Genomic DNA, 10,581 nt, shown 5'->3' with positions numbered 1-10,581 from the left:
CACATTGCGTTTTTACTTTAGACTCATTTTACAAACACTCACTACACTTATAAGGTTTCACGGCTCTCTTGCACCTCCGTCACTAAAATCGCACTGGGCAGACAGTAACCGAACTATTCTGTCTGGATAAATGCAGTTTGGGTTTTATGACTTTTCCTATATTAAAAAATCAAAACACCGAAGGGTAACGTGACACACACCTTGGATTTTATATAGAATAGATTATTTCTGAGGTTATTGTTGTTATTATGGATTCGGTCTCATTAAACAAAACCCTATGAGGACTGTGATGCCTTAATTCATCAGCTATCTCCTTCCCTCATAGTGTGACAGTGGTAAGAGTACGAACGTACAACACCAAAATCCAAGGTTCGATTCTCCGCGGTGGACACAGCAAATCGCCCAATGTAGCTTTGCTCTCAAACAAACGAGCATCAGCTTAGCACTCGCTGTTGCTGATATGTTAGCCAGTAATATCAACTTGTCTTATATTTTGATATTGTATTCTAAATTGATAATGTCAACCGTTATAAAAGAAACCGAGAACGGACGAAATAAATTATTAGACATACACTTTGAACATGCAAACAGAAATGAAAACATAAAGATTGACACTCGCAAACGAGAGTAAAAAAAACATATATTGCTAGAATTCGACGTGCTGATTGAATTGAACGTCAGTAACCTGATCTCTAATACAATGGATTTATCAGAAAAGTTAATGCATATATGATTAGGAATGAATGTTGAAAGACAAACATCTGGTCACGTGATTTTTTTTCGCACGCGCGATGCAATAATGAAGCAGTAATTTAAAACTAGAAAAAAATGAAACTTTTTATTTAATAAGGCAGAACAAAGATTATATGCAAATTGCCAAACGTCGTTACATATAAAAGAAATACAGTGTTCTCTGCTTTAATGGTTAATAGCATACGAAATAACGTATGTAGCTGGAGGTTTTTTGTATTATTTTTTTTAAAAACATGTTCAATAAACGTGCTAATTAGCAGTCTGTTTAATGAACGAAAGTTTCTAACGTTTGGAGCGTCTTGTCTGTTTTGAATTTCGTGCAAAGCTACATGAGGGCCATCTGCGCTAGCCATACCTAATTTAGTAGTGTAAGACTAGAAGAAAGACAGCTAGCAATCGCCACCTACCGCTAACTCTTGGGCTACTCTTTTACCAACGAATAGTGGGATAGACCGAAACTTAATAATACCCCCACGGCTGAAAGGACGAGCACGTTTGGTATGAAGGGGATTTGAACTTGCGACTCTCAGATTCCAAGTCGAGTGCCTAAACCACTTGACCATGCCGGGTCATTGTAGTGTCTTGTACAAGAAATGAAACTAATATATGTGGTGTTTCTTATTTTTGAACTTGAACTACAAGTTATGCGCTACACTAGTTAAACAGATATTCCTGATGCATCAGGTATAGCTATTCCTGAGCTAGAATTATTCATCAGAGAAAGGTTAATTAATTGGCAGTAACCGCCGTTCACAGGGCTACTATAAACCGAGTGGCTGGACTGACTGTCCCTTTTATAACACACCCGAGTTTAAAATTGCGAAGTGTTCAGTAGCATACTGCACGAGCGAACCTTGGACCTTCTAGTCTACAGTGCGGAATGGCTACATGTTCGGCCCAAGATTTATGATCATGAACATAAAACAAATGGCAAAATCCAACGTAGATAGCTATACACTTTCTCTCCTTGATTTTTATCTGCTGTTGTTCAATATATACGTGTAAAAGCAAGCATTATCGGCTAATTACGTGACAAATTAAGACACGAATAACTCGCATAATTATTTTTCACTTCTGGAGTGCATTAGAAAAAGCTGTTCATTTGCTTGAATAAGAGAAAGTAAAAAATAAATAATACATAACTTTAATTTCATTCTAAGCTCAGCTGGAGATAAGTTACCATTTTTTAAGGTGTGTATTTCTCATAGTAAAGCCACATCGGGATATCTGCTGAGTCCACCAAGGGGAATCGAGCCCTTGATTTTAGCGTTGTAAATCCGTAGTCTTCCGCTGTACCAGTGGGAGATTTTAACTATATAGGTGAGACATTGTTCCTGGTGGTGTAACTACAGTAAAGTTTAGCTGTACGATTGTAGGTTCCTGTACTTCAAATTTCAAACCATAAATATAAACCAAATTGTAGACTTAGAGATATTGAGAAATAGTTTGATCATAAAACGTTAAGATTTTTTTTTTATTTCACCCTATTATATTTGTTTGTATTAATGATGGATTTCAAAACATACTGATTTGAAATCAGTATAAAACTGTTATTTTTTTGTTCATCATGGTGTGAATGATAATTAAATGGTGTGTCACACATAACATACAGAGTATGTAGCTTCATTTATGCGAAAGTCGTAAAGTATGTTAAGATTATAATTTGAGGCACTCGACTCGTAATCCGAGGGACACGGGTTCGAATCCCCGTCACAGTAAGCATGCTCGCCCGTTATAATATTATGGTCAATCCCACTATTCGTTTGGAAAAGTATAGCCCAAGAGTTGGCAGTGGGTGGGGCTGACTAGCTGCCTTTCCTCTAGTCTTACACTGTTAAATTAGAGATGGCCAGCGCAGATAGCCCTCGAGTAGTTTTGCGCGAAATTCAAAACAAACAAACCAAATATTATAATAGAAAATATAATAACAACCACGTGGAGCAGATAAACTGAAAAATGCAGTGTCAGTTTCTCAAGTAATTGTACTAATTATAACCTTAAACTACACGTGTATCAATAGTGTAGGTCGTGTAAAGTTAGCGTTTTTCGTCTGCTCAATTTACGTTAAAAACAATGATGGTGGTCATATTATGGTCAGATATTTATCCTTGAGTTAGAATTCATTACAGAAGTTCTGAAACGCGTATTAAATATGCGTGTCAGTTTATTATTTTGTTTTCAATGTCAAAAGCAGTGAATATTTTTATAATTCACACTTTCGATGCTTGTAAAACAGGAAAACCTACTTCGTTTACAATGTGACTGGATTGCACACTCAACCAAATCATTACGTTACACCCTTAACAATATGACTGCACTGTACACTTAACCAGATGATTATGTAGTGCACTTAACAATATCACTGCATTGTACACTTAACCATATTGTTACATTATGCAATCAAAATGCGACTGGATTGAATATTTATTTTCCATTAAGTATCTCTACCACGAACCTGCGATCTTGTAACTTAGATTATTCTCTGATCGTAAAAAGACAAATTTTCAAGTTAAAATATGAGAAAAAACAAAACAAAAAACGAAGACATTTCTAATAAGGTAAACAATTTCCCAAGTAACCTTTAGTTTTGAACTCGACCTGGAAACCGACAAAACCTGACATTATTAAACTAAATTAATCTATGCTCATAGTTTATACTGGTTATGGACTGTGCTTCAAAAATATAAAAAAATTAAAATCCACACTTTTAACGATCCACGTCTCGTCAGAGCTGTTCCACTTCGCAAATATAGACATATGATTGAAAATAAAACCAAAAAGGCGATCAATGTCCAGGTTTTCCCAAAACGTAAGGTAATTAGAAAATCAATGTTAATGTATCTCCTCAGGAGACTCAACTTTCTCTAATTCTATGTCTTCCTGATGCTTCCCTTACAGGAAGTCGTTTAAAAATTGAATAATTTCAAATGATGTTTCGTAACGTAAAGATTACAAGTACAATGCAGATAACACGAGAAGACTGAGGTACAGTGAGGACAAGACAAGGACTTGCTTTTATTGTGACGCAGGTTTGTTTCATTCAGATATTTGCTAATGTCATAAAATTTGGTCATGCAAACATCGAAAAAAATAAAGTAGTTTCTGGTGTTACAAAACTTGTCTGTTCAAGTACCATAGAAATGAAGTCAAATTTTAATCTCATAAAACTTGAAGTAAGAAGTAAAAAAAAACAAAAAACTCAGCTTCTAATATCATAAAATGTAGTCGTTTAAATATAGTAAACAAGTATATATTTTGTATATTGTTCAATAATTACGTTTAACATTTTTTACCTTTTTTACTTGTTTGTTTATTTTTGAATTTCGCGCAAAGCTACACGAGGATTATCTACGTTAGTCGTTCCAAATTTAGTAGTGTAAGACTAGAGGGAAGGCAGTTAGTCATCACCACCCACCGTCAATTCTTGAGCTACTCTTTTACCAACGAATAGTGGGATTGACCGTCACATTATAACGCTCACACGGCTGAAAGGGAACATGTTTGGTGTGACAGGGATTTGAACCTGCGACCCTAAGATTACGAGTCGAGCGCCCTAACCACCTAGCCGAGCCGGGTCACCTTTTTTTATAGTGTGTACATACGCGTGCATGTATACCAGTATTGATTGGTTTTGTTCAATTTGAATAGAAAGCTCATTTCAGATTGACATTCATGGTTCTACAATACATTATTGCAGTTTAGAAAGTGTATCACGTTTATCAAGTAGCTTTAGTAAGCAACATAACGGGCTATCTGTGTTCTGTCTACCGCGGATATCTAATCTAAACCAGGATTCCAGCGTTTTAAGTCGGCATGGCCAGGTGGGTTAAGGCTTTCGACTCGTAATCGGAGGGTCGCGGGTTCGAATCTTCATCGCATCAAACATGCTCGCCCTTTCAGCCGTGGGGACGTTATTATGTAACGGTCAATCCCACTATTCGTTGATAAAAAGAGTAGCCCAAGAGTTGGCGGTGGGTGGTGATGACTAGCTGCCTTCCCTCTAGTCTTACACTGCTAAATTAGGGACGGCTAGCACAGATAGCCCTCGAGTAGCTTTGTACGAAATTTCAAAACAAACAAACAAACAAAACAAACTTTGTGCAAAATTCAAAACGAACAAACAAACAAATTCAAGTCTGCAGACATACTGCTACGCCACTAGCGGGGCTCAACTAGCTTACGCTGATTATTCGTTGTGCTAAAATAAGATCTTCATCAACGACTTGGTAAAATCGACGAATGTACGAGGGCTGTTCAAACAATACGCGGACTGTTTGAATTGCGCGGCTCCAGTTGGTTCCAGGGGAATCCGCTTGGTGTCGCTAGGTTTGCACAGATCAGCTGATTACGACGCCATTCCCCGATTGCAGATATCTTTATTTGTGTATTAGCTACGCGGTTTTAAGTGAAGTGCGATTTTTTTCGTTTGGCGGATTTCAGAATGAATGATCTGAAGGAGCAACGACTTGCTGTGAAATTTTGTGTTAAACTTGGAAAATCTGCGACTGAAACTTTTGCTATGCTTAACACAGCTTACGGAGATGTTGCTATGAAGCGTACGGCATGTTTCAAGTGGCATGAACGTTTTAAGGATGGTCGACAGTCCATTGAATATGATGAGCGTCCTGGACGTCCTTCCACGTCAACTGACGACCCACACGTCGACAAAATCAACACCCTGGTGCGGGCAAATCGACGTCTGACTGTCAGGGAGCTTGCTGAAGAGTGTGGGATATCAGTTGGATCTTGTTACGAGATTTTGACCGAAAAATTGAAGATGCACCGCGTTACTGCGAAATTTGTGCCTCAGAACTCGTGAGTTTTTGGCCAAACACTCGATCACTGTTCTTCCCCACCCACCCCTACTCACCTGACCTTGCGATTTTTCTTGTTCCTCAAACTCAAAAGACCCTTGAAAGGAAGAAGATTTGAGACGATTCTCGAGATTAAGGCAAATGCGACGAAGGAGCTGGAGGACATTACAAAAGAAGCGTACCAGGACTGTTTCAACAAGTGGAAACACCGTTGGGATAAGTGTGTGCGTCGGGGAGGAGAGTACTTTGAAGGGGTCTCAGACCTGTAACTTCTAAATAAAGTACATTTTGTTTTATGACGTCAGTCCGCGTATTTTTTGAACAAACCTCGTATATGTTATCGATTTAATAATTTCTCGTCGTTTCGCGAATAAGTCTCTGTTTAACGAAATAATCTGGATAAATGTCCTAATACACACATAAAACCATGGTAAAATACTATTTTGATGATATATGGGCGAGAAATGTTGTCAAATGATCTCCAATAAAAATTTTATTATTTTATTGTTGTTAATAGTTCTGTAAAGACATTGTGTTCTAGATGTTGGGTTTCTCACGGATCTCATTATTACTGACAACGTGTTATAAATTCATTTCTTCTTTGCTGGTTTCTCCTGGCAACGAGAACGTACTGAATGAGCGCTAACAACGTGACACACGAGGAAACAAAACCAATAACAACCGAGTGAGCCTACGTTGATTAAAGCGATTTCTTTTGTCCTTTATTTAAAACGTTCGTGATATAACAAAAATAGTTTAATTTATAAACAATTTAGGTTTAAAATTGAATCAGTATTTTTATTTTCATGACTAATATCAGGGGTTCGATTACCCTTGGTGGACTCCGCAGATAGCCGGATGTGGCTTTGCTATGAGAAAACACACACACTTTCAAAAAATTTCATGTACTTGGCTCTAGGCTAGGTGATCCCATGCTAAGTTTTACTTTAGGCTTATGATACTAACACACACTACACTTATAAGGTTTCATGACACAATCCCCTCACGTTCCTTTTGCACTTCTGTTACTAAAATCGTAATGGACAGACAGTAATCGAACTATTCTTTTTACATAAATGCATTTTAACTTTCATGTGTCTTCTTACTTCTATAAATGAAGATTGACGTGACGTGACATGAAGAGTGACGTGACGTGACACACATGATTTATATACAGGTTATATATTACTTTTTACTTCAAACGACTGCATTATAAATATTTATGTTGATGTATTAATATATAGATCCTTACAATTTCCTAATACTCTGGAACTACAAGTTAATTCCAGATCCTTACAATCTCCTAATACTCTAGAACATACAAGTTAATTCCAGATCATTACAACCTCCTAATACTCTAGAACACACACGTTAATTCCAGATCATTACAATCTCCTAATACTCTGGAACATATAAGTTAATTTCAGATCCTTACAATCTCCTAATACTCTGGAACATATAAGTTAATTTCAGATCCTTACAAGCTCCTAATACTCTGGAACACACAAGTTAATTCCAGATCCTTACAACCTCCTAATACTCTGGAACATACAAGTTAATTCCAGATCATTACAATCTCCTAATACTCTGGAACATACAAGTTAATTCCAGATCATTACAATCTCCTAATACTCTGGAACATACAAGTTAATTCCAGATCATTACAATCTCCTAATACTCTGGAACACACAAGTTAATTCCAGATCATTACAATCTCCTGATACTCTGAAACACACAAGTTAATTCCAGATCATTACAATCTCCTAATACTCTGGAACACACAAGTTAATTCCAGATCATTACAATCTCCTAATACTCTGGAACACACAAGTTAATTCCAGATCATTACAATCTCCTGATACTCTGGAACACACAAGTTAATTCCAGATCATTACAATCTTCTAATACTCTGGAACACACAAGTTAATTCGAGATCCTTACAATCTCCTAATACTCTGGAACACACAAGTTAATTCGAGATCCTTACAATCTCCTAATACTCTGGAACACACAAGTTAATTCCAGATCCTTACAATCTCCTAATACTCTGGAACACACAAGTTAATTCCAGATCCTTACAACCTCCTAATACTCTGGAACATACAAGTTAATTTCAGATCCTTATAATCTCCTAATACTCTGGAAGTACAAGTTAATTTCAGATCCTTACAATCTCCTAATACTCTGGAACATACAATAAGAAGGGTAGTTATAAAATCATCATTATTCGAGTAGTATTGCTGAGTATACACATGTCTAGAATTTACAGATCTCGAATACTTCACAGGTTAATTCGTGATGACGAGAAAACTACTTGAAGTAAAAATGTGTTCTCAAGACAGATAGTTAACCTGAAGATGACCTGAGAAGGTCAAAACGTTGTTCTGTTTTAGTTAAAGATTTAATACCCGTACCCTCCATCTTGAGAATGAATACATTCAGAGATTAAGACACGCTCGTAGCTCAGCTTATAATTTCAAGGCTTATATCGTTAAAAATTCGAAGTTTGTACTGTCGTTACCACAACCCATTCTGTAATTTTGTGCTTAACCGGAATCGAACTAAACTCGTTTAAATAAACCTAGTATGTTGGGTTTCACAATGCTAATACATTTTCTGATGTGCTGCCACTTAACGCAGGTTTTGTAACATCATTGGAGTTTTAATAAAATGAAAAAAAATAAATAGAAACGCTAACCCTAAATGTCAGAAGTTATTTCACTTTCTAAGACAGGAAAGGCAATGCAGAATTAGTCTGTTAATTGTCTGTGTTTCAACATTTATACTTTAATTAAAGAACAGGATGGTCGTATGCCTTTCGTTGGAGGTTATATCAACTTAACAATCAACTACTTAATTTCTATGGTGCTTATTGGTACATTGGATGTCAGGTTGGCTTGAATTACGCGCAGAACTACGCTAGCCGTCCATAATTTTGCAGTGTAAGAGTAGAGGGAAGGCTAGTCATCACCACCCACCGCCAACTGTTGGGCTACTCTTTTACCAAACGAATAGTGGGATTGCCCGTCACAATATAATGCCCTCACAGCATAAAGGGCGAACGTGTTTGGTGCGACGGCGATTTGAAGCCGCGACCCTCGAACTACGAGTCCAGCGCCTTAACCACCTGGCCATGATGGGCCCTGCCCGGCCGTTGAACACTACTCATAAACAACTTTATAAACCGAAACGTTGACTGTCTGATTAAGTAAAAACAACATTTTGGTGTGATAAGGTCATTCACTTTTATACTAACACTGCAATTAAGACTTTTCATTGACTCAACTAAGTGTTGAAGAGCGGAAGGAATTTTATATAAATTGTTTCTTGCTTAAGAAATACGGTTCAATTTGTTTTTCTCCCTTGTGACAGAGATATTCAAGCAACTAATCACCACGTGACATTTTTTTTATACTATATTTCAGTGGTATTCATTGAATTTGAGAAATTAGAGACAGTCCTACAATCATGACGAACAGACACGATCAATCAAGAAACCTCCGTCGTGTGGAATAATAATAAACAAACCTTGGTAGGTAGATTATGTTTTTACAGAACACTCTTTGAATTATAGAATTTCTTTGATTACTTCTTTCAAAGTTCGTGTTCGCTCATTCGACGTTTGATACACATTTCTTTTATTTTGACTAAGTAAACTGATGAAATATATTTATTCAAGTATTCGTCTATAACCGTGCATGGTTAATGAAGGTGGTGGAATTTATACCACAAATACACTTTATTTAGAAATATCTTTTGTTTCTAGCGTTAAAAATAAAACTTCGCTCAGGTTTCTCTACGAAACGGGAGGAACGTTTCGGATCGTGTAAAATAATGCATTTAACGGTGAAATCGCATGTTTTAACTCGAAACTAAGAACTATATTTTCTGCAGTCGTAGTTTCAAAAGACTCTTTGAAGTTGAGCTACTAAAGCTATCAATAGATGGCGATCTAAGCAGGTTTGGACAACCTTCTACTTGGAATGCTAAGGATTTTAGCGGTTTATCAATTTCGTTTTTTCTCGGAATTCCTCAGACTAGAAGGAAGGCAAGTAATCAATGTATCATCCGCCGCCAACTCTTGTCTGATTGATAAGTGAGCTTTAACTGTTGCCTTTAAATCGTACTCACAGCCCCAAAATACGAAGCCCGTTTTCACACTATAAAGTGGGAAGTACAAGTGTACACACAATGGATTACGTCACGCCCCACCCTCCTGCAGTATTAAAGATTTCTTCCTTTGTATGCGAATTTTTCCACAGCCATCCTTATTTTGAACTAATAAACAAGGTAACTTGTTAATAACGCGTATGGCCCCCGAACAAGGGGCGTGTTTTTGTTTGCTTGTTTTCGAATTTCGCGCAAGGCTACACGAGGATTATCTGCGCTAGCCGTCCCTAATTTAGCATTGTAAAATTAGAGTGAAGGCAGCTAGTCATCATCACCCACCGCCAACTCTTGCGCTACTCTTTTATCAATGAATACTGTGATTGACCGTCATATTATAAAGCTCTCACGGCTGAAAAGGCGAACATGTTTGATGTGACTGGTATTCGAACCCGCGATCCTCAGATTACGAGTCGAACGCCTTAACCTATCTGGTTATGCCGAGGCGTAGTGTGTTTTTGAGGCAAAGAGACGCGACCTGTATGTATACTATTTGTATACCTTTACTGTTTATTTGAGATAGGTTTATCGTTTTTCACTGAAAGAAAGACTACATTGTGAATCATGAAACAGACGCTAATACAAATAACGTTTACTGCTCATGGATGTTCTTGAAACGCCGTGTAGGCCCGGCATGGCCAGGTGGTTACAGCACTCGACTTGTAATCCGAGGGTCGCGAGTTCGAATCCCCGTCACTTCAAACATGCTTGTCCTTTCAGCCGTGGTGGCATTATAATGTTACGGTCAATCCCACTATTCGTTGGAAGAAGAGTAGCCCAAGAGTTGGCGGTGGGTGATGATGACTCGCTGTCTTTCCTCTAGTCTTACATTGCTAAATTAGGGACG

The sequence above is a fragment of the Tachypleus tridentatus genome, chromosome 4 (genome assembly GCF_004210375.1).
Source record: "Tachypleus tridentatus isolate NWPU-2018 chromosome 4, ASM421037v1, whole genome shotgun sequence".
NCBI lineage: Eukaryota > Metazoa > Arthropoda > Merostomata > Xiphosura > Limulidae > Tachypleus > Tachypleus tridentatus.
Note: the sequence above shows the minus strand (reverse complement) of the source record.